Source organism: Sphaeramia orbicularis, chromosome 4 (genome assembly GCF_902148855.1).
Source record: "Sphaeramia orbicularis chromosome 4, fSphaOr1.1, whole genome shotgun sequence".
Taxonomy (NCBI): Eukaryota; Metazoa; Chordata; class Actinopteri; order Kurtiformes; family Apogonidae; genus Sphaeramia; species Sphaeramia orbicularis.
In genome coordinates, this window is record NC_043960.1 from 48945120 (window position 1) to 48971103 (window position 25984).

Genomic DNA, 25984 nt, shown 5'->3' on the forward strand with positions numbered 1-25984 from the left:
TTTAGTGTTGATCAGGTGCACCTGCCATGTTTATGCTCCCATAGCAACCATGGAGAGTCCATAGCAACGTGAGTGAGTGAGTGAGTGAGTGAGTGAGTGAGTGAGTGAGTGAGAGAGACTACTGCTACTACTATTACTGATCCAACCTAGATAAAATAAAAAAACTGATTAGAACTGATTCACTCCACTCTCTGTCATTCTCACACACACACACGCACACACACACACACACACACACACACACACACACACACACACACACACACACACACACACACTGTAGAGTCCATAACAACCATGTGTCTAACATTACTACTACTACTGCTATTTATACTAATACTACTACTGCTATTACTAAAACTACTACTGCTATTACTACTACTACTACTACTACTGCTTACTATTATACTACTACAACTACAACAACTACTGCTATTATACTTCTATTACTACTGCTATTACTACTATTTGTATTACTGATCCAACTTGCATAATTAAAAAAAAAAAATTATAACTGCTTTCTCTCTCTCTCTCTCTCTCTCTCTCTCTGTCTCTCTCTCTCTCTCGTTTACAACACACACACCACACACACACACACACACACACACCACACAGTAAGGACTTTCAAAATAAAAGCTTTTTATAAATGGGGAAAAAAAACATAAATCTGCCACAAAAACAAGAATGAGGTGTGACTGGTAACGGCTGGTGGCATGGGAGGGGGAACCCGGCCAGAGCGCGAGGTCCCGACCAATGCTGCTTGCAGCTTTAATTAGGGACCGAGCCGAAAGGTAAGGCCCTCTCACACAGTGAGAGGCCTTGCCTGCAAGCAAGGCCCTATTGTTTTTCGTTCGTTTTATTAGGGACCGAGCCGAAAGGTAAGGCCCTCTCACACAGTGAGAGGCCTTGCCTGCAAGCAAGGCCCTATTGTTTTTCGTTCGTTTTTATTATTATTAGGGACCGAGACGAAAGGTAAGGCCCTCTCACACAGTGAGAGGCCTTGCCTGCAAGCAAGGCCCTATTGTTTTCGTTCGTTTTTAGGGACCGAGCCGAAAGGTAAGGCCCTCTCACACAGTGAGAGGCCTTGCCTGCAAGCAAGGCCCTATTGTTATTCGTTCGTTTTTTATTAGGGACCGAGCCGAAAGGTAAGGCCCTCTCACACAGTGAGAGGCCTTGCCTGCAAGCAAGGCCCTATTGTTATTCGTTCGTTTTTTAGGGACCGAGCCGAAAGGTAAGGCCCTCTCACACAGTGAGAGGCCTTGCCTGCAAGCAAGGCCCTATTGTTATTCGTTCGTTTTTTAGGGACCGAGCCGAAAGGTAAGGCCCTCTCACACAGTGAGAGGCCTTGCCTGCAAGCAAGGCCCTATTGTTATTCGTTCGTTTTTAGGGACCGAGCCGAAAGGTAAGGCCCTCTCACACAGTGAGAGGCCTTGCCTGCAAGCAAGGCCCTATTGTTATTCGTTTGTTTTATTAGGGACCGAGCCGAAAGGTAAGGCCCTCTCACACAGTGAGAGGCCTTGCCTGCAAGCAAGGCCCTATTGTTTATTCGTTCGTTTTTTTAGGGACCGAGCCGAAAGGTAAGGCCCTCTCACACAGTGAGAGGCCTTGCCTGCAAGCAAGGCCCTATTGTTTTCGTTCGTTTTATATTATTATTAGGGACCGAGCCGAAAGGTAAGGCCCTCTCACACAGTGAGAGGCCTTGCCTGCAAGCAAGGCCCTATTGTTTTCGTTCGTTTTATATTATTATTATATATTTATTATTATTTTTCCGTGACGCTTTAAACTGGAATTTGCCCCCCTAAACATGCTCAAAACTCACCAAATTTGGCACACATGTCAGGCCTGGCGAAAAATTTGATAAAATGTAAAAATTAACCCCATAGGTGCCAAAATGGCCTCTCTAGCGCCACCTATGTGAAAAAAATGGGAAAAGCCCTAGTGGCCACTGAATGTCGTACAGACATGAAACCAGTGCCAAAATTCTTGTTGGATGAAGCACTACAAATCATCCACTGACACTTATGACCTAACTCCAACAGGAAGTTCGCAATATGCCTTTCAAAATAAAATTTCTAAAACTAACTCCGATGACACCGTTTGTCATATTGACTTCTAAATAGCATCAAAAGATAGAGTGAAACCTCCTCAAAAAGTGATCTCTCACTTTTTCCGGAACTGTCTTAGTTTTTTTTTTACAAGCCGCAAAGTTGTGTTTGGAACTCATTTTCACTTTGCAGTTTTTCCTGACATGTGACATATCTACATTCATGGGACTCAGCACAATGCTCACATGCAAAAAATTTTGAGATAGGATGTACGGTTGTTGATTTATAACAATTTTATTTTCATACTTTTTCCACTTTAGACTGCCATTTGACCCCCTTAACATGCTCCAAAACTCACCAAATTTGCCATGTATGTCATGGCTGGTGAACACTTTACAATATCAAAAATTAACCCCTTGGGTGCCAAAATGGACTCTGTAGCGCCACCTATGTACTAAAAAACACACAAAATCTGCCCTAGCAGCCAGTAGGAATGTCACAGAAACATGAAACAAATGCCAAAATGTTGGTCTGATTGAGCCCGACAAATCATACACTGACACTCATGAGCTAACTCCAACAGGAAGTTGGCAATCTGCCTTTGAAAGTTACTCTACGTTTCTGCAATTACTGCTTATTCATTTCAGAGTTTTGACATAAAAGTTAGACCTCATTGAATTCCCACAAGTCTGCAGAATCCAAAAGTGAAAGAATTTTTCAGATACGACCTACGGTTATGGAATTAAGCGATTTTTGAAGACTATGTTTAGTTTCACTTTTCCAAATGGCAAAATCCCTATAAAAGTCTTGCTGGTGCACATTTTCACATGTCTCTCTGTAGTGCAGTGGTTCATGTAGCTGCCTATGGAGCGAAGGACCCTGGTTCAAGTCCCAGGTAATCCAAAATTTTTTTTTTTTTTTTTTTAAAAAAGGTTTTACTGCATTTTATTGTGGATATTGGAAATTTTGCACACATTCAAAAGTACACGGAGTACATTTTTTCAAAATAAAAACCAAATTAAGAATAATACAAAATGTCTATTACATAACTTCTTTCATTTTTATGACCAAACACTCAACTGTTTTGTACAATGTTTTCTTCATTCAAAAGTACTCTTTCTCACAGGACACACATCCTCACACAATAGGTTTTTTCCAAAATAAAAGCCTTAAATGTGGTAATCATCACTTTATACTCACTTATTCATACAATTCATGAATTTTCAAACTGATTCTTTCTCTCACATACAAAAGAAATGCACATACACACAGTAGGGTTTCCAAAATAAAGTTCTCATTTTAAAAGGTATGGTGGTTTCAGCAGAGGGTCCACTGGTGTTCTGTTACAGATGTAAGGAGGACATACACTAAAGGATGGGAACTGGTTGGGGACGGAAAGGTGTGAGTGGAGCTGAGGCGTCGACAGTCACGGGTGGCGGATCGCGGGGGAGCGGATCGCCCGGTGCGAGGTCCCGCCCAATGCTGCTTGGCAGCTTTAATTATTATTATTATTTTTCCGTGACGCTTTAAACTGGAATTTGCCCCCTAACATGCTCCAAAAACTCACCAAATTTGGCACACATGTCAGGCCTGGCGAAAAATTTGATAAAATGTAAAAATTAACCCCATAGGTGCCAAAATGGCCTCTCTAGCGCCACCTATGTGAAAAAAATGGGAAAAGCCCTAGTGGCCACTAGGAATGTTCGTACAGACATGAAACCAGTGCAAAAATTCTTGTTGGATGAAGCACTACAAATCATCCACTGACACTTATGACCTAACTCCAACAGGAAGTTCGCAATATGCCTTTCAAAATAAAATTTCTAAAACTAACTCCGATGACACCGTTTGTTCATATTGACTTCTAAATAGCATCAAAGATAGAGTGAAACCTCCTCAAAAAAGCAATCTCTCACTTTTTCCGGAACTGTCTTAGTTTTTTTTTTTACAAGCCCGCAAAGTTGTGATGTTTGGAACTCTTTTTCACTTTGCAGTTTTTCCTGACATGTGACATATCCTACACATTCATGGGACTCAGCACAATGCTCACATGCAAAAAAATTTTGAGATAGGATGTACGGTTGTTGATTTATAACAATTCTTTTTATTTTCATACTTTTTCCACTTTAGACTGCCATTTGACCCCCTTAACATGCTCAAAACTCACCAAATTTTGCCATGTATGTCATGGCTGGTGAACACTTTTCATACAATTCAAAAATTAACCCCTTGGGTGCCAAAGGCTCTGTAGCGCCACCTATGTACTAAAAAAACCACAAAAATCTGCCCTAGCACCAGTAGGAATGTCACAAAACATGAAACAATGCAAATGTTGGTCTGATTGAGCCCGACAAATCATACACTGACACTCATGAGCTAACTCCAACAGGAAGTTGGCAATCTGCCTTTGAAAGTTACTCTACGTTTCTGCAATTAACTGCTTATTCATTTCAGAGTTTTGACATAAAAGTTATAGCCTCATTGAATTCCCACGAAGTCTGCAGAATCCAAAAGTGAAAGAATTTTCAGATACGACCTACGTTATGAATTATAGTGATTTTTGAAGACTATGTTTATTTCACTTTTCCAAATGGCAAATTCCCTATAAAACTCTTGCTGGTGCACATTTTACAATGTCTCTCTGTAGTGCAGTGGTTCATGTAGCTGCCTATGGAGCTGAAAGGACCCTGTGTTCAAAGTCCCAGGAAATCAAGCAACATTTTTTTTTTTAATTTTATTTTAAAACAGGTTTTACTGCATTGTATTGTGGATATTGGAATTTTGCACACATTCAAAAGTACAAGCGGAGTACAGTTGTTTTCAAAATAAAAACAAAATTAGAATAACTACAAATGTCTATTACATAACTTCTTTCAGTTTTATGACCAAAACGCTCAACTGTTTGTACAATGTTTTCTTGCATTCAAAGTACTCTTTCTCACAGACACACATCCTCACACAATAGGGTTTTCCAAAATAAAGCCTTAAATGTGGTAAATCATCACTTTTATACTCACTTATTCATACAATTTCAATTAATTTTTCAAACTGATTCTTCTCTCACATTAAAAACAAATGCACATACACACAGTAGGGTTTCCAAAATAAAAGTCATTTTAAAGGTGATGGTGGTTTCAGCAGAGGGTCACTGGTGTTCTGTACAGATGTAAGGAGGACAGACACTAAAGGATGGGAACTGTATGGGGACGGAGAGGTGTGAGTGGAGCTGAGGCGTCGACAGTCACGGGTGGCGGATCGCGGGGGAGGCGGATCGCCCGGTGCGAGGTCCCGCCCAATGCTGCTTGCAGCTTTATTATTATATTATTTTTCCGTGACGCTTTAAACTGGAATTTGCCCCCCTAAACATGCTCAAAAACTCACCAAATTTGGCACACATGTCAGGCCTGGCGAAAAATTTGATAAAATGTAAAAATTAACCCCATAGGTGCCAAAATGGCCTCTCTAGCGCCACCTATGTGAAAAAAATGGGAAAAGCCCTAGTGGCCACTAGGAATGTCGTTACAGACATGAAACCAGTTGCAAAAGTCTTGGGTTGGATGAAGCACTACAAAATCATCCCTGACCTTATGACCTAACTCCAACAGGAAGTTCGCAATATGCCTTCAAATAAATTTCTAAAACTAACTTCCGATGACAACCGTTTGTCATATTGACTTCTAAATAGCATCAAAAGATCGAGTGAAACCTCCTCAAAAAGCAATCTCTCACTTTTTCCGGAACTGTCTTAGGTTTTTTTTTACAAGGCCCGCAAAGTGTGAATGTTTGGGAACTCATTTTTACACCTTTGCGTTTTTCCTGACATGTGACATATCTACACGTTCATGGGACTTCAGCACAATGCTCACATGCAAAAATTTTTGAGATAGGATGTACGGTTGTTGATTTTAACAATTCTTTATTTTCATACTTTTTTCCACTTAGACTGCCTTTGACCCCCTTAACATGCTCCAAAAAACTCACCAATTTGCCTGTATGTCATGGCTGGTGGACACTTTCATACAATATCAAAATTAACCCCTTGGGTGCCAAAATGGACTCGTAGCGCCCACCTATGTACTAAAACACACAAAATCTGCCCTAGCAGCCAGTAGAATGTCACAGAAACATGAAACCAAATGGCAAAATGTTGGTCTGATTGAGCCCACAAATCATACACTGCCACTCATGAGCTAACTCCAACAGGAAGTTGGCAATCTGCCTTTTGAAAGTTACTCTACGTTTCTGCAATTACTGCTTATTCATTCAGAGTTTTGACATTAAAAGTTAACCTCATTGATTCCCACAAGTCTGCAGAATCCAAAAGTGAAAGAATTTTCAGATAACGACCTATGGTTATGGAATTATAGTGATTTTTTGAAGACTATGTTTAGTTTCACTTTCCAAATGGCAAAATCTCTATAAAGTCTTGCTGGTGCACATTTTCACATGTCTCCTCTGTAGTGCAGTGGTTCATGTAGCTGCCTATCGAGCTGAAGGACCCTGATTGCAAATCCCAGGTAATCCAGAAGTTTTTTTTTTTTTTTTAATTTTATTTTAAAACAGGTTTTACTGCATTGTATTGTGGATATTGGAAAATTTTGCACACATTCAAAAGTACACGGAGTACATTTTTTCAAAATAAAACCAAAATTAAGAATAATACAAAATGTCTATTACATAAATTCTTTTCATTTTTATGACCAAACACTCAACTGTTTGTACAATGTTTCTTTCATTCAAAGTACTCTTTCTCACAGACACACATCCTCACACAATAGGGTTTTTCCAAATAAAAGCACTTAAATGTGATACATCATCACTTTTATACCTCACTTATTCATACAATGTCAATTCATTTTCAAACTGATTCTTTCTCTCATATTAAAACAAATGCACATACACACAGTAGGTTTCCAAAATAAAAGTCTCATTTTAAAGGTGATGGTGGTTTCAGCAGAGGGTCACTGGTGTTCTGTACAGAGTAAGGAGACAGACACTAAAGGATGGGGACTGGTATGGGGACGGACAGGTGTGAGTGGAGCTGAGGCGTCGACAGTCACGGGTGGCGGATCGCGGGGGAGGCGGATCGCCCGGTGCGAGGTCCCGCCCAATGCTGCTTGCAGCTTTAATTGGGACCGAGCCGAAAGGTAAGGCCCTCTCAAACAGTGAGAGGCCTTGCCTGCAAGCAAGGCCCTATTGTTTTTCGTTCGTTTTTATATTATTAGGGACCGAGCCGAAAGGTAAGGCCCTCTCACACAGTGAGAGGCCTTGCCTGCAAGCAAGGCCCTATTGTTTTTCGTTCGTTTTTATATTATTAGGGACCGAGCCGAAAGGTAAGGCCCTCTCACGCAGTGAGAGGCCTTGCCTGCAAGCAAGGCCCTATTGTTTTTGTTCGTTTTTATATTATTATTATTATTTTTCCGTGACGCTTTAAACTGGAATTTGCCCCCCTAAACATGCTCAAAACTCACCAAATTTGGCACACATGTCAGGCCTGGCGAAAAATTTGATAAAATGTAAAAATTAACCCCATAGGTGCCAAAATGGCCTCTCTAGCGCCACCTATGTGAAAAAAATGGGAAAAGCCCTAGTGGCCACTAGGAATGTCGTACAGACATGAAACTAGTGCCAAAATTCTTGTTGGATGAAGCACTACAAATCATCCACTGACACTTATGACCTAACTCCACAGAAAGTTCGCAATATGCCTTTCAAAATAAAATTTCTAAAACTAACTCCGATGACACCGTTTGTCATATTGACTTCTAAATAGCATCAAAAGATAGAGTGAAACCTCCTCAAAAAAGCAATCTCTCACTTTTTCCGGAACTGTCTTAGTTTTTTTTTACAAGCCCGCAAAGTTGTGATGTTTGGAACTCATTTTTCACTTTGCAGTTTTTCCTGACATGTGACATATCTACACGTTCATGGGACTCAGCACAATGCTCACATGCAAAAATTTTTGAGATAGGATGTACGGTTGTTGATTTATAACAATTCTTTTATTTTCATACTTTTTCCACTTTAGACTGCCATTTGACCCCCTTAACATGCTCCAAAACTCACCAAATTTGCCATGTATGTCATGGCTGGTGAACACTTTCATACAATATCAAAAATTAACCCCTTGGGTGCCAAAATGGACTCTGTAGCGCCACCTATGTACTAAAAAACACACAAAATCTGCCCTAGCAGCCAGTAGGAATGTCACAGAAACATGAAACAAATGGCAAAATGTTGGTCTGATTGAGCCGACAAATCATACACTGACACTCATGAGCTAACTCCAACAGGGAGTTGGCAATCTGCCTTTGAAAGTTACTCTACGTTTCTGCAATTACTGCTAATTCATTTCAGAGTTTTGACATGAAAGTTAGACCTCATTGAATTCCCACAAGTCTGCAGAATCCAAAAGTGAAAGAATTTTTCAGATACGACCTATGGTTATGGAATTATAGTGATTTTTTGAAGACTATGTTTAGTTTCACTTTTCCAAATGGCAAAATCTCTATAAAAGTCTTGCTGGTGCACACCTGTATGTGTCTGTCCTTAGTGTAGTGGTTCATGTAGTTGCCTATGAAACAAGAGGACCCAGGTTCAAATCCCAGACAATCCAATTTTTTTTTTTTTTTCTTCTTTCTCCATTTTAAACAGGTTTTACTGGATTGTATTTTGGATATTGGAAATTTTGCACACATTCAAAAGTACACTGAGTACATTTTTTCTAAATAAAACCCTAATTACCAATAATACAAAATTTCTATTACATAACTTCTTTTCATTTTTATGACCAAACACTCAACTGTTTGTGCAATGTTTCTTCATTCAAAAGTACTCTTTCTCACAGACACACATGCTCACACAATAGGGTTTTTTCAAAATAAAAGCCTTAAATGTGAGAAATCATCACTTAATGCTCAATTATTTATACAATTTCAATTCATTTTTCAAACTGATTCTTTCTCTCACATACAAAACAAATGCACATGCACACAGTAGGGTTTCCAAATAAAAGTGTCATTTTAAAGGTGATGGTGGTTTCAGCAGAGGGTCGCTGGTGTTCTGTACAGATGTAAGGAGGACAGACACTAAAGGGTGGGAACTGGTATGGGGACGGAGAGGTGTGAGTGGAGCTGAGGTGTGGACATTCCCGGGACGCAGATCGCGGGGGAGGCGGAACGCCCGGTGCGAGGTCCTGCCCAATGCTGCTTGCAGCTTTAATTATTATTATTATTATTCAGACACCACTTTGACCTGGATTTTGACCCCCTGAACATGCTCGAAACTCACCAAATTTGGCACACACGTCAGGCCTGCCGAAAAATTTGATAAAATGAAAAAATTATCCCAGTAGGTTCCAAAATGGGCTCTCTAGCGCCACCTATGTGAAAAAAAACGGAAACAGGCCTAGTGGCCAGTAGGAATGTTGTAGAGACATGAAACCAGTGCCATAATATTTGTTGGATCAAGCACTACAAATGATACACAGATGCCTCTTTCCTAACTCCAACAGGAAGTTCGCAATTTGCCTTTCAAAATAAAATTTTTAAAACTAACTCCGATGACACCGTTTGTCGTATTGACTTCTAAATAGCGCCAAAAGATACAGTGAAATGTCCTTAATAAAATGATTTCACACCTTTTCCATAACTGTCTCAGTTTTTTTTTACAAGCCTGCAAAGTTGCGATGTTTGGAACTCATTTTTCACTTTGGAGTTTTTCCCCACATGTGACAAATCTACATGTTCAACGGGACTCAGCACAACTCTCACATCCAAAAATTTTTGAGATAGGATGTACGGTTATTGATTATAACAATTTGTTTCTTTTCATACTTTTTCCACTTTAGACTGCCATTTGACCCCCTTAACATGCTCCAAAACTCACCAAATTTGCCATGTATTTCATGGCTGGTGAACACTTTCATACAATATCAAAATTAACCCCTTGCATGTCAAAATGGACTCTGTAGCGCCACCTATGTACTAAAAAACACACAAAATCGGCCCTAGCGGCCAGTAGGAATGTCACAGAAACATGAAACAATTGCCAAAATATTGGTCTGATTGAGCCCGACAAATCATACACTGACACTCATGAGCTAACTCCAACAGGAAGTTGGCAATCTGCCTTTGAATGTTACTCTCCTTTTTTTTCAATTACTACTCAGTCATTTCAGACTTTTGAATAAAAAGTTATACCTCACTCAATTCCCACAAGTCTGCAGAATCCAAAAGTGAAATAATTTTTCAGATCCGACCTATGGTTATGGAATTATGGCGATTTTTTGAAGAATATGTTTACTTTCACTTTTAACAATGACAAAGTCCCTATAAAACTCTTCCTGGTGCACAACTGTATGTGTCTGTCCTTAGTGTAGTGGTTCATGTAGCTACCTATGGAACAAGAGGGTCTGGGTTCAAGTCCCAGATATCCAAACTTTTTCTTTTTTTTTTTTTTCTTTCTCCATTTTAAAACAGGTTTTGCTGCATTGTATTTTGGATATTGGAAATTTTGCACACATTCAAAAGTACACGGAGTACATTTTTTCAAAATAAAACCCCAAATACCAATAATACAAAATTTCTATTACATAACTTCTTTTCATTTTTATGATCAAACACTCAACTATTTGTACAATGTTTCTTCATTCAAAAGTACTCTTTCTCACAGACACACATGCTCACACAATAGGGTTTTTCCAAAATAAAAGCCTTAAATGTGGTAAATCATCACTTTAATGCTCAATTATTCATATAATTTCAATTCATTTTTCTAACTGATTCTTTCTCTCACATACAAAACAAATGCACATACACACAGTAGGTTTTCCAAAATAAAAGTGTCATTTTAAAGGTGATGGTTGTTTCAGCAGAGGGTCGCTGGTGTTCTGTACAGATGTAAGGAGGACGGACACTAAAGGCTCGGAACTGGTATGGGGACGGAGAGGTGTGAGTGGAGCTGAGGTGTGGACGGTCACAGGAGGCGGATCGCGGGGGAGGCGGAATGCCCGGTGCGAGGTCCCGCCCAATGCTGCTTGCAGCTTTAATTTTTTTCTTTCTCCATCTTAAAACAGGTTTTATTGCATTGTATTTTGGATATTGGAAATTTTGCACACATTCAAAAGTACACGGAGTACATTTTTTCAAAATAAAACCCCAAATACCAATCATACAAAATTTCTATTACATAACTTCTTTTCATTTTATGATCAAACGCTCAACTGTTTGTACAATGTTTCTTCATTCAAAAGTACTCTTTCTCACAGACACTCATGCTCACACAATAGGGTTTTTCCAAAATAAAAGCCTTAAATGTGGTAAATCATCACTTTAATGCTCAATTATTCATACAATTTCAATTCATTTTTCTAACTGATTCTTTCTCTCACATACAAAACAAATGCACATACACACAGTAGGTTTTCCAAAATAAAAGTCTCATTTTAAAGGTGATGGTGGTTTCAGCAGAGGGTGGACACTAAAGGGTGGGAATGGTATAGGGACAGAGAGGTGTGAGTGGAGCTGAGGTTTCGACGGTCACGGGAGGCGGATGGCGGGGGAGGCGGATCACGCGGGAGGCGGACCACCCAGTGCGAGGTCCCGCCCAATGCTGCTTGCAGCTTTAATTCTTAATTGATTCTTGGCTTGATTTATTCATGTTTAATGGATAATTTTATTTTTTTTTTATAAGTGAATATGAGTTAATTATTTTAAGTAGGTCACACAAATCTGTAAAAATTTCATATTAATCAAAAAGTACAAGTAATTACAAGTTTAATAAACTGAAAAGACGGACAACGTTACTGACAATCAACATTTATAAGTAGAACTTTTAAGAAAATTTTAAGTTAGCTATACTTTTACCAATTAATTATTTTGAGCATTCCGATTTAAAGTGTATTAAGTTGTATGTAAGCTATGTTTTTAAGTTACTCTTACTTAATATAGCCATAGTTCAATTTAATCAAAACATATTAGTTAAAATTACTCAAAAAGGAACAACATGTTAAATGAACTTGACATAATTAAGTTATTAAAACTGTTTTTTAAACTTTGAGTATGCATAACTTAATTTATTTAAGTACTTTGAACATTCGGGTTTACAGTGTGCTAAAAGTACTGATATCACAAAAATAAAGTCTGTTAAAAAATATTTAGAGGGTGGACTTAGCTAAACAAATACATCATGTTTACATGCTCAACTTGAATTGTCCAAAAATGTGACTTTGGTACATTTAGCACCAGAGTCTTCATTTATTTTGATTTGATTTAGTGTTTTATTCCGAACATGCAATGAAATTTAACATATATGCAACAAGCAAAACATAAATAATAATACAAATATCAACAATTATAACAATCTTAGACAGAAGAACAGCACAATAGTTTCATTTACATCCCCGAAAAGGGATGGGAAGAAGTGCAATTTATTTAATCTCACCCCCTCCCCAGAAAATGTCATAAATAATAAATATTTATCTCCCAATTTTATGAATCATGTACTTTAGTCATCATGGAACTTGAGAAATAGTTACTTTTTTTGTCAAATCTGTCATTAACTAAACATAAACCCAGTGTGTCTATCCACCGTCACGGATCCAACTCCATGGGCTTACTGGGGAATCAATGTTGTAGAAGATGAAAGTATTTCCATGGTAACTACGGAGCCTCTGAACATCCAAATATGGTCATATCTGATGACCATGAAAAGATGAAGAACTGTATTTTACACCAATTATTTACATGTATTGATAGAATTAATGGATCAATCAGTATGAAACAGTTTAGATCAGTAGATGCTTTTGGCCACATGCATATATTTGGGTCTTTATGGGTTAATTATGCTCATAATGAAACTGCTAAACTATTATATACATTTTAATTTTACATTTTCTCCTAACCTTAAGGACTTTCTCTCACATTCACTTTACCACCTTATTTCACTTAACCTTAATTAAACTTAGCTTAGAGGAGAGACTATTCATCGAGACTGCTATATGTGTAATGCTGCAGTATGCACTTATAGACAGTTTATTTTGGTTTATATGTAACTCAGATCTTTGATAATAACAAAGAACTGGCCATGAATGCGGCGAATCTGTGTTGGTATTAACATTCCATACATTCAAATGACGTTTTATGACATCTGATTTTGTCCCTTACAGTGGGTTTATTCAATGGCTGATAGCTAGGACTAAGCTACTACTCTGGAATGGCTATCATAGCAAAATATTATCTACAGATATAGGCCATTTCAAAATGCATCACTAGAACTTGGCCCCTTGGGTGGTACCAATATCGCAAATATCTGGTCTTGGCCCACGGACTACGGGTTGGACGGACCCCAAGATCCCAACTGTTGGGTATAAACCTGCCTTCCCACTGCCTTTGTCAACTCAAAGATGCCCTATCGAGCTCAAGACGAAGACACAAGATGAAGGCAGTGGAAGGGTTATTGTTTTTCATCTTTTGTGAGTACAGCAGGTCAAAATGTCATTAGCGTTTCACATGAAGAGAAGCTGTTTTGGTCATTTTGAGACTAGGATGTGTTTTCCTCATGCAGAACTTCATGAACTGATAAGAGTTTGACAAAACAGTCAAAAACCATGTATTTCTGTCTTGTTTTTAATATTTTCTGCTTTTCAGAGTACAGCAGGTGAAAACGTCATTTTGAGCGTTTCACTTAAAGAGAAGCTGTTTATGTCACTTTAAGACTAGAATATGTTTTTCTTATGCAGAACTTCATGACTCGGACAAAAATGTCAAAAAAAAAAAAATATATATATATATATATATATATATATATATATTTCTGACTTGGTTTTTAGTATTTTTCTGCTTTTCTGAGTACGGCAGGCAAAAAGATCATTTTTAAACGTTTCACTCGAAGAGAAGCTGTTTATGTCACTTTAAGACTAGGATGTGTTTTTCTTGTGCAGAACTTCATGAACTGATGAGAGTTTGAAAAAAATTGTAAAAGACACTTATTTCTGACTTTTCAAAAATATTTTCCTGTTTTTCTAAGTAGAGCAGATAAAAAAAAAAAAGGGTCATTTTGAGCGTTTCATGTGAAGCAAAGATGTTTTGATCCCTTTAAGACTAGGCGATTAGGATTTATTTTTCTCATGCAGATCTTCATGAACTGATAGGAGTTTGACAAAGTAGTAAAAACCACTTATTTCTGATTTGATTTTAATATTTTCCTGCTTTTCTGAGTATAGCAGGTACAAAGGTCATTTTTGAGCGTTTCACGCGAAGAGAAACTGTTTTGGTCATTTTTAACCCAGGATGTGTGAAGTCATGAGCTTTACTAAAATAACACAGATTAATTGCAACCATTCAGAAAAGAAAGAAAACTAACAATGTAACCACACTGAAAAAAATGATTTTTCGGTGTAGTAGGATATATTAAATTAATTTTTTAATTTCTACACTGTAATATCATGATTCAGAGATAACATGAATTTCTTATGTAAAACTTGACATTTTATTCATGTATTTAATGAACTATGATGGAAGGGTAAGTTTTATTATTGAATTACTAATAGTATTTACAGTTTTTTTCTCACTCCACATAAACCTGAAAATACTAAGTAACTTTTACTCAGAAATTGTAGATTGTTTGAATCGACACATGCGCATTTGGACAGAAAAGACAGCAATCCCCGACAGTTTGGGTTCCGCCAAATTAAACAGAAGATGAAGTGTTCCGTGTGTCGTGAGTGTGCTGCTCGGCTGGACTCTGTGAGCATGAAACGTAAGTTACTGTCTTTTTGTTTAAACTTTGTGATAACGTATGGGTCCGTCAGATAGTTTAACTCTCGTGTGCATGATACAATATAACTTTCGCGACTGTTTATATCTTGTGTTAATGTTAGTTTTAACCACGTTAGCTAAGGTGACCAAATTATCCACATGTGCTACCTGTGCAAGAGAGCTATGCTAACGTTAGCTGTTTCTCTTTACTTAGCAAAGCTAACTTGTAAATTTTGCTTGGGTAATCATTACAGCTAATATTATGCGGAGCTAAATAATATTTCACTGTATGTAACCTGCTTCCAATGCAGGACGGCTCTGCTAACGTTAGTTGTTTCACATCCTTTAGTGAAGCTAACCGGTGTGGGATAAAATACGGACCTTGTAAAATTTGGACCTATTTGGAATTTGCGCATGCGCGAGCGCAGCCTTACCGGATGTCAGGTTCAGCGACCCCTAACCCCTAACCCTAACCCTAACCCCTAACCCTAACCCTAACCCTAACCCTAACCCTAACCCCTAACCCAACCCAAAAGCGCACCATTCTACTCGCAAGGTACTTATTTCATAAGCCTCGGTGAACCTGACATCCGGTAAGGCTGCGCTCGCGCATGCGCAAATTCCAAATAGGTCCAAATTTTATAAGGTCCGTATTTTATGCCACACCGGTAACTTCACTTCATGTTGTGAAGCAGTAACTCTGCTAATGTTTGTCATTTCGCCCCACATAAAACTAAAATCATAAAAAACGATAAGGAATGTTTGTCAAAAGCAGAACGTTCTGCAGAAAAAAGACATCTTGTCATTATAAAGTGTGAATGTTAAATAAATGTAGTAATTTAATAAAACTGGTTTAGCTTTATTTCAGTGGGCTAGGTTATTTGAATGCACCACAACATATTTTAAACGTAACGGCTTGTCTGTTTGTGAGCTACTTATATGTATTAAAAAAGGAAAGGAAATCCATTCTCTGTTGAACACTTGGCAGCAAGTCATTTTTCCAAGATAGTCTAGAAATACACCATTGAGGGGCGGCACCTGGGACGGTGGCGCTGGGGTAAATGAAGCATTGTTTTACTCAGCTGTGTGAAGACCTTGTGCGGAGTTGAGATTTTCAGTGTGGGTGTGAAAGCAGCTCATGGTAACTATAGTGGGTAAGTCTAAACGTAAAGCCACCGAGGGCTGCATAGATGGCGGTGGTAGTCTGACACCCTCCGGGAGAGCACTGTTGTTTAAAATAAAAAAAAAAAAAGCGCGAATCTAAGCAATTCTCAACTCTTTTGTTATGAGGGGTTTATTTGCTCACCTCAATCCAAAATTGAATATTAATATACTAGTTAATAAATTAATCCCAAATTTACCAAACAAAAAAATAATAGCAGCTCCTGTAGCATTATTGTGGTGGGGTCAAAAACTATTTTACTCCCCTCTGAAACAAAACCATTTTTCAGGTCATTATACAGTACATTAATGAAAACATACTTTGGAATGTTATATTTCCTTTTGCTAGAAGATCCCCTATCATCCCCAGTTATTTGTTACTTGACTGACCATTTAACCAAGTAAAGGCTTTCATGTGAGTTCAGCCAATTCAGTTATGCAATTTTTATTAATCAGAAGTGTAGGTTCATCTATAACTTGTCAGTTCAATGCAAATTCTTAAAAATGTGTTTTTATCAACAGGAAATAGAACAGTACAACAATGAGTCGTGGTGCCTACGAGCCAGTCAAGTAGAATTTTGGAGCTTTAATTTCCAACAATAATCTCATTCAGGTATGTGGAAATCTGTGTATATATGTATGCATGATATAACATTGCTATATATTTTTTTGTTACTATTCTAAACTGTATGATGTAAATTTAAAATGTGAGTTAATGTTTTGATCATTGTTTTAACCTCACAAATTGTGTCTTTTCATTTACAGAGTGACATTACTCTTAGGACGAGGCAGTGGGCATTTAAGATCTAGAGAGGAGGACATTGACAGGTTTCTACGCGTGTGTCATCAGGGAGAAACAGTAGGCCCTCCTATATTATGAGATGGTCATGCAAAAATTGCACGTTTAGGACATCAAAACGTTTAGAACTCTTAAAGCATTATAGATTGAAACATCGACACACCGGTCGGGCACTTCCCTGTTTGTACTCAGATTGTCCTTGTTCATTTAAAGGTTGGGGTGCACTTCACACACATTTGTCTAGAGGTCACACACAAACAGAAAAGCTAGAGCAAACTGTTTCATTTTCATGTGTTGTATGTAATTCATCTAATTTTCACACAGAGAGGCAATATTTTGAACACCTCGGAGTTCATCTGAAAAAGCACAAAACTGTTCACTGTGTTTTTAAAGACTGTGACTACCTTACCAATATATATTCAACTTTTGCTTCACATAAAAGTAGAAAGCACAATCCTCACTGTCTTCAAGATTTTAAACATACTGTATTTCAGATATATTCAAGTCAGGCATCAGAAGATACTAGTTGGTTTGTAGATGAAAGTGATGTTACTACTGATGAAACGCAGGGTGAAGAGGGTGAGGATTTAAATAACGTCATTGCTAATCATTTTGGTTCATTATTACTTAAATTAGACTGTATCTTCAATGTGCTGAGAAGATGTATAGATGAGATTGTAGAGGAGCTTCAGTTTATTACTTGTTCTGCATCTGCACCTGTTATCAAAAGCATTGTCCATGACACATTAGAAAAACATAACTGCATCATTGAAGATTTGGTAATCAAAGATTTGGTAAAAAGCATTTGCCAGTTACATCCTCTTAGTTCAGCCTTAAGTGAAGAAGGTCCTCTTGGCACATCATATCAGAGAAATAACTACTTAAAGGAACATTTTTCTATTACTGAACCATTAGAGTATATACTTAATGCAAAGGAGGGAAAGACATTCCAATATGTACCAATTTTGCCAACCTTGTTGCAAATTCTGAAAAACAGGGACATTCAAGAGAAGGCGTTTAGGAGTGCCAAACATTGTGGCTCTACATGTCAGTATAGTGGTTTTCATGATGGCTCCCACTTCAAGGAAAACACATTTCTGTCTGGAGAGGAGTAACGACTTTCACTTCTACTCTATTGTGATGATTTTAAAATATGTAATCCATTAGGAACTTCTCGTAAAAAGCACAAGGTAACGGCTGTCTACTGGGTGTTGGGTGATATTCCTTGTGCATTAAAGGTCCCGTATTATGCTATTTTTCAGTCACGTCATATAGGTCTCAGAAGCCCAAAAACATAGTATTTAAGTTTGTTCGCCCCAAAATCATCCTTTTTTTGGAGTTTCAGCGGTCGAAAAAGTCTCTCTCACCGGCCCTCCTCAGAACAGTCTGTTTCTGGGCCTGCTTCCAGGTACGCAAATGAACGCATCTGTCCACGCCCACTCCCCCTCCCCTCTCTGGGAGAGGACGCGGCTTCCGCTAGCGGTACTACGCGCTAATGTTGACTGTGAAGCCATGGCTCTCTCGTCTACAATACACATGTCTCAGACAGAACGTCTTTCCAAACACTGGCTTTCTTTGCCTTGAGGCGTGATTGAGCCCCGACGGAAAACGGCGGTGTTGTGTTGGGTTCGTGGACCTGACACGGAAAGACGCCTGCCACCACTAATGCAGGCAGCTGCTAACAAGCTTGATGCTAACTATACTGATGCCAACCACAAAAGGCCTGTGTTCAAAGTAGTTCTGTTGAATGTCTCTTGATATTATCAGCTCTTGCATGTTAACGGGGACGCAAACGTTAGCAGCAGTAACCGAGCTATGTTAGCTGCCATGCTAACGTTAGACGTACACATCAACACCCACCAGCTTATCCGTAATGTAGGGTTATGCAGTAAAGATACAAAAAAATGATCAGAACTTACATCTCCCACACTTGTACTTGGGTCACGAAGCGTTGGTACTGCGTCCTTCTGGATTCGGAGTCTTTGTGCTAAGCCGGAGCTGTATGGGCCCATGTTCGAAAAACACTCGTCCGTGAAATGCCGGGGACACACATACAAGTGTTTGGGAATGTTGTTTGGTACATGACCATCACAGATAGAATCCAGACACTTTTTACGGAGAGGCTCGGAAGTGGGGAGCAAAAATAAACTATCGTGTTGGTGTGTGCAGCCAACAACACCACAACTTGCGTGTCTCGCCTTCGCCATGTTTGTTGTCCAAGAGGTACTTTGCCAGGGCGGGGCTCGCTTTGCCAGGGTGGGGGCACAGTCAGGGGGAGGAGTTAAATCCGCTTATGTCGTCATAAACGGAGCCAACTCAAACTCGGCCGTTTGAGCAGGCATTTTCACAAACTGTGGTGTAGCAAGGCAGGGAGGAAACAGACAGTTTTCAAATTCTAACCTCATAATGTGGCTACTGCAACACACACTACTATAAGAAAACTGTCACAAAGTCAGATTTGCATAATACGGGACCTTTAAGGTCTACGTTGTCATCAGTTTACTTGGCTATTTTGTGCAAGGCAGATGATATTAAGAAATTTGACTATCCGCAAGTGCTGGAGCCATTATTAAATGATTTGAAAAGCTTTGAAGATGATGGCCTTTTTGTGCCCTGTTTGGGAAAAATTGTAAAAGGCACTGTATTTTCAGTGATTTCAGATAACCTTGGTGCTCACTCAGTTGGGGGGTTTGTAGAAAGTTTCAGTGGGTCGTATGTTTGCAGATTCTGTGTTGGAGAGCGGTCCCAGTTTCAAGAACTTGAAGTCAGGGCAGGAGCATTCCCTTGTAGAACAAAATGGCAACACAAGTTGGATGTTGAAGCAGCATTGTCAAGTAACACCCATAGCCACGGAGTTAAAAGGCATTGTGCAGTTACTCAAAAATTAAATCATTTTCATGTGACAACAGGTTACCCACCTGATATACTGCATGATTTACTTGAAGGAATTGTACCTATCGAGTTGGCTTTGTGTTTGGATATCTTGATAAAGAAAAAATATTTTTCCCTTTTAGAGCTCAATAGGGTCATCAAACAGTTTCCATATAAGTGGAAAGACAGAACAAACTGTCCCCAAGCTATACCGCTTACCTTTGCCTCTCATAAAACCATTGGTGGTAATGCACATGAAAATTGGTGCCTTCTGAGGCTGCTTCCACTTATGATAGGCCCCAAAGTTCAGGAAGAGGAACAGGCATGGCAACTGTTGATGACACTCAAAGATGTTGTTGAATTGGTTATGTCACCTTCCCACACAGATGAAAGCATTGGTCACCTCAACAGCCTGATTGCTGAGCATAGACATAGATTTTGCAGTGTTTTTCCACAAGAGAAACTGATTCCAAAACACCATTTTATAGAGCATTATCCACAGCTCATTAAAGCATTTGGCCCACTTGTGACTTTATGGACAATGAGGTTTGAAGCTAAGCACAGCTTCTTTAAAAAGGTAGTGCGACAGACAAGCTGCTTTCGAAACATTTTGAAGTCTATGGCAAAAAAACACCGGTCCATGATTGCGTACCAACTACATGGTTTAAATGTCAAAAAACCTGCTGTCTCTGTATCAAAGATGTCAAGGGTTCCGTTAGAACTTGTAAATGAAAACATACAAGAATTTCTGTTAAAGAAATTTCCCAAAGAGGCAGTTGTTCATTTGACAAACAAGGCAGAATTTCAGGGCACCAGTTACAGTATTGGCATGATGTTAGTTTATGGGTCCACTGGTGGGTTGCCTGACTTTGCTGAACTGCTACAGATAATCATTGTTCAGGACAGCTTAGTGTTTCTAGTGAAACTGCAAAGTGCATGGTACTCTGAGCATTTTAGATGTTTCAAGTTGGAGTCCACAAGCACAGTCAAAGAAGTTGAGCAGTCACAACTCACAGATATATACCCACTGGCTACATATGCAATGGAAGGCAATCGAATGGTCTGTCTTAAACACCACATCTGCCTGTCAAACTAGGTAAAGTATCACTTTAAATAGTTTGAAACCAGTTTGTGCCTCTTTTATGTAAAACTTTGTGTGGATTTACTGTTGCATTTATTCCAGATTTTAAAAAACATTTAGAATTTTATTTATTAATGGCCACATTTGCTAATCCGTGTAGAGCATGCTTGTATGAGGTACAGTATGACCTTCCATGGTTGGTGTGTTACTACAGTAGATGGTATTTAACAGGCCCTTAGTGAAACTTCTGACCAGCATCTACCTCAGGAAATACATTAACAATGTACCTCATATAATCCCAACTGCAAAGAAAATATTGTGCACACTTATCCCGTCAAATCATGATCTGGTTCTTTGTTTTCTCTTGCAGTTCTGCTCCACATAGGCTATGATGATGTCTTCCCCCACTCAACTACGAGTCCGGAGTCTTGAGCCAGTAGCCTGGGGAACGGAGCCTTCAACTTACAAAGACCCTGGAGCCTGGCGCCTTGAGCCTGGAGCCTGGAGCCTGGAGCCGTGAGCCTGGGGCCCACATCCCGGAGCCTGTAGAGCGAAGCCTGGAGAGAAGAGCCTTGAGCCTTGAGCATGGAACTGACCCCGAGCCTTTAGCCTGGATTCTGGAGCCTTGAGCCTGGAGACTGGAGCCTGGAGCTAAGAGCCTGAACCATGCAGTCTTGAGCATGGAGCCTGGAGCCTAGAGCGTGTAACTGACCCAAAGCCTTGAGCTTGGAGAGTGGAACTGAACTGAGGACGGAACCTTGAGCCAGGACCCTGAAGCCCGGAGACTGGAACTGACCTCGAGCCTGGAGCCTGGAGCCTGGAGCCGTGAGCTTGCAGCCTGGAGCCTGGAGCCTGGAGTCTTGAGCCTGAAGCCTGTAGCCTGGAACTGACTCCGAGTCCGGAGCCTGGATTCTTGAGCCCGGAGCGTGGAAATGACCCCGTTCCCAGAGCCTGGAGCAAAGGGCGTGGAACTCCGAGCATGGAACTAAGGCCGAGCCCAAAGCCTGGAACCTTAAGCCTGGAGACCGGAACTTGGACCTGACCCAATGCCCGGAGCCTGGAGGCCAGAACATGGAAAACACCCTGAACCCGAAACCTGGGTCCTGGTGCCCGGAGCCCTGAGCTTATCCCGAGCAAAGAGCCTGGAGCTTTGAACCTGCAGCCTTGAGCCTGGAGCTTGGAGTCTGGAGCCATGAGCCTGGAGCCTAGAGCCTTGAAGAAGACCCCAAAGCCAGGAGCCTGGAAAAAACCTCGTGCTGGGAGCCTGGAGCCTGGAACGTGTAGCAACGACTTTCGAAAATGGAGCCATTAGCCTGGAACTAACCCCGAGCCTGAAATATGGAGCCTAAAACCTGGAGACCAGAACTTCAAACTGACCCTATGCCCAGAGCCTGGAGCCTGGAGCCTGGAGCCTGGAGCCTGGAGCCTGGAGCCTGGAGCCTGGAGCCTGGATCCTTGAGCGGGGAGCCCGGAGCCTGGAACTGACACTAAGCCCGGCGCCTGAAGCATGGAGCCTGGAACTGACCCCGAGCATGGAGCCTTTTGCCCTGATCCCAGAGCTTGAAGCCTGGAGCCTGGAGAGCGGAGCCTGAGGAATGGATCCTGGAGTCTTGAGCCCTGACCCCGGAGCATGGAGCCCGGAGCCTGGAACTGACCCCGAGCCTGGAGCCTTAAGCCAAGAGCCTGAAGCATGGAGCCCGGAGCCTGGAACTGACCCCGACCCTGGAACCTATATTCTGGAGCCCAGAGCATGAAGCACGGAGCCTTGAGCCTTTAGTCAAGAGCCTACTGACTGGAGCCATGAACTGACACTGAGCCTTGAGCCTGAAGTCTTTAGCCCGGAGCATTGAACTGACCCAGAGGCTGGAGCCTGGAGACCGGAGCCTTGAGCCTGTAGCCATGTGCCATTAGCCAGGAACGCGTAGTCACGAATTTGGAGCATAGAACCTGTAGCCTGGAACTGTGCCCAAAATATGGAGCCTAAAACCTGGAGCCCAGAGCAAAAAAAAAAACTCCGAGCCCAAAGCCTGGATCCCGGAGGAAAGAACGCGGAGCCTGGAGCCTGGAGCCTGGAGCCTGGAGCATGGAACCTGGAGCCTGCAAACTGGTGCCCAGAGAAAAAAACTGACCATGATCCCAGAGCCTTGAGCCCAGAGCCTAAAGTTGACCCCGGAAAACTGAGCCCTTTACTGACCCAAGGCCCGGAGCATGGATCCTTGAGCTTGGAGCCTGGAGCCCTAAACTGACCAAAAGCCTGGAGCATGGAGCCTGGAGGTTGGAGCCTGGAGCCCGGAACCTGGAGCCCAAATCCTGGAACTGACAGTGAGTCTGGAGCCTTGAGCCTGGAGCAATGAGCCTGGAGCCTGGAGCCGGGAGCCGGGAGCCGGGAGCCGGGAGCCTGGAACCTTGAGCCTGGAGCCCAGAGCCAAGAGACTGGAAATTACCCTGAGCAAGGAACCTGGAGCCTTGACCTGGTGTTAGGGGAACGGAACCTGTAGCATGGAGCCCGATGTGCAGTACCTGAAACTGACCCCGAACCTAGAGACTGTAGGCTGGAGCCTGGAGCATGGAACTGACCCAAAGCCCGGAGCCCTGTGCCTGGAACCAGGAGCCTGGAGCGCGGAGCCTTCAACTGACCAAGACCCTGGAGCCTGGCGCCTTGAGCCTGGAGCCTGTAGCCGTGAGCCTGGAGCCTGTAGCCGTGAGCCTGGAGCCCACAGTCCGGAGTCTGTAGAGTGAAGCCTGGAAAGCAGAGCCTGGAGCCTTAAGCATGGAACTGACCCAGAGCCTGGAGCCTGGATTCTGGAGCCTGGAGCCAAGAGCCTGAACCTTTCAGTCTTGAGCATGGAGCCTGGAGCCTGGAACCTGGAGCCTGGAGCCTGGAGCCTGGAGCCTGGAGCCTAGAGCCATGAGCATGGGGCCTGGAGCCTGGAGCCTGGAGCCTGGAGCCTGGAGCCTGGAGCCTGGAGCCTGGAGCCTGGAGCGTGGAACTGACCCCAAGCCTTATGCTTGGAGCCTTGAGCCCTGAGCAAGGAACTTACCCCAAGCCTGGAACCTGGAGCCTTGAGCTTTGAGCCTTCAGCCTTGAGCCTGGTGCCGGGAGACTTGAGCCTGGAACGCATAGCAAGGAGTCTGGCAAATGGAGCCATTAGCCTTGAACTGACCCCGAGCCCGAAATGTGGAGCCTGAAACCTGGAGACCGGAACTTGGAACTGACCCCATGCCAAGAGCCTGGAGCCTTGAGCCTGGAGCCTTGAGCCTAAAGCCTGGAGCCTTGACCCTTGGGCATGGAGCCCGGAGCCTTTAACTGACCCCGAGCCTTTTCCCCTTGAGCATGGAACTTACCCTGAGCCTGGAGCCTTTAGCTTGGAGCCTTCAGCCTGGAGCCTGGTGCTGAGAGCCTTGAGCCTTGAACGCATAGCAACGAACCTGAACTATGGAGCCTTTAGCCTGGAACTGACCTCGAGCCCAAAAAGTGGAGCCTAAAACCTGGAGACCAGATTTTGGAACTCACCCCATGCCAAGAGCCTGGGGCTCAGAGCCTGTAGCCTTGAGGGGGGAGCACGGAGCCTGGAACTGACACTGAGCCTGGAGCCTTGAGCCCAGAGCCTGAAGCATGGAGCCCGGAGCCTGGAACTGACCCTTACCCTAGAGCCTATAGCCTGGAGCCCAGAGCATGAAGCATGGAGCCTTAAGCATGGAGTCTAGAGCCTGGTGACTGAAGTCATGAACTGATCCTGAGACTTGAGCCTGGAGTCTTGAGCCTGGAGCATGGACCTGACCCCGAGGCTGGACCCTGGAGACCGGAGCCTTGAGCCTTGAGCCAGGTGCCATTAACCTGGAACGCGTAGTCACGAACCTGGAGCATAGAACCTTGAGCCTGGAACTTGGACCAAAATATTGAACCTTAAACCAGTAGCCTGGAGCCACGGGCATACTCCGAGCCCAAAGCCTGGATCCCGGAGGAAGGAACGCGGAACCTGGAGCCTGGAGCTTGGAGCCTGGAGCCTGGAGCCTGGAGCCCAGAGCATGGAACCTGGAGCCTGCAAACTGGAGCCCTGAGCATGGAACCTGGTGCCTTCAAACTGGAGGCCGGAGAAACAAACTGACTTTTATCCCAGAGCCTTGAGCCCAGAGCCTCGAACTGACCCCGATCCCGGATCCTGGAGCGTGGTGTCTGGAACCTGGAGCCTGGAGCCTGGAGCCTGGAGCTTGGAGCCTGAACCTTGAGGCTAGAGCCAAGAGCCTTGAGCCCGGAGCCTGCAACTGACCCAGAGACTGAAGCCTGGAGCCTGAAGCCTTGTACCCGGAGAATGGAACTGCCCCAAAGCCCGAAGCCTGGAGCCCGGAGCCTTGAGCACAGAGCCATGAGCCTTTAGCAGGGAGCCCGGAATCTGAAGCCTGGAGACTTGAGGCTTTAGCCCTGAGCCCGAAGCCGGTAACTTAACCCTAGCTCGGATTCTTGAAATCGGAGAATGGAGCGTGGAGCGTGGAGCCTGGAGCCTGGAGCCCGGAGCCTGGAGTCCGGAGCTTGGAGCCTGGAGCCTGGAGCTTGGAGCCTGGAGTCTGGAGCCTTGAGCCTGTAGCCTTGAGCCTGGAGCCTGGAGCCCTTAACTGACCCCAGGCCCGGAGCATGGAGCATGGAGCCTTGAGCTTGGAGCCTGGAGCCCTTAACTAACACCAACCACGGAGCATGGAGCATGGAGCCTGGAGCTTGGAGCCTGGAGCCCGGAACCTGGAGCCCAAAGCCTAGAACTGACACTGAGCCTGAAGCCTTGAGCCTGGAGCCAAGAGCCTGGAGCCCACAGCCTAGAAATTACCCTGAGCAAGGAACCTGGAGCCTTGACCTGGTGTTAGGGGCACGGAGCCTGGAGTCTGGAGCCCAATGTGCAATGCCTGAAACTGACCCCAAGCCTAGAGGCTTTTGCCTGTGGCCCGGAACATGGAACTGACCCCAAGCCCAGAGCCCTGTGCCTGGAACCTGGAGCGCGGAGCCGGGATCCTTTAGCCCGGAGCCTGAAACTGATTCCGAGCCTGGAGTCTTGAGCCGGTAGCCTTGAGCATGGAGCCTACAACTGACCAAGACCCTGGAGCCTGGCGCCTTGAGCCTGGAGCCTGGAGCCTGGAGCCTGGAGCCGTGAGCCGTGAGCCTGGAGCCCAAAGCCCGTAGCCTGGAGAGTGAAGCCTGGAGAGAAGAGTCTGGAGCCTTGAGCCTGGAACTGACCCTGAACCTGGAGCCTGGAGCCTGGAGCCTGGAGCCTGGAGCCTG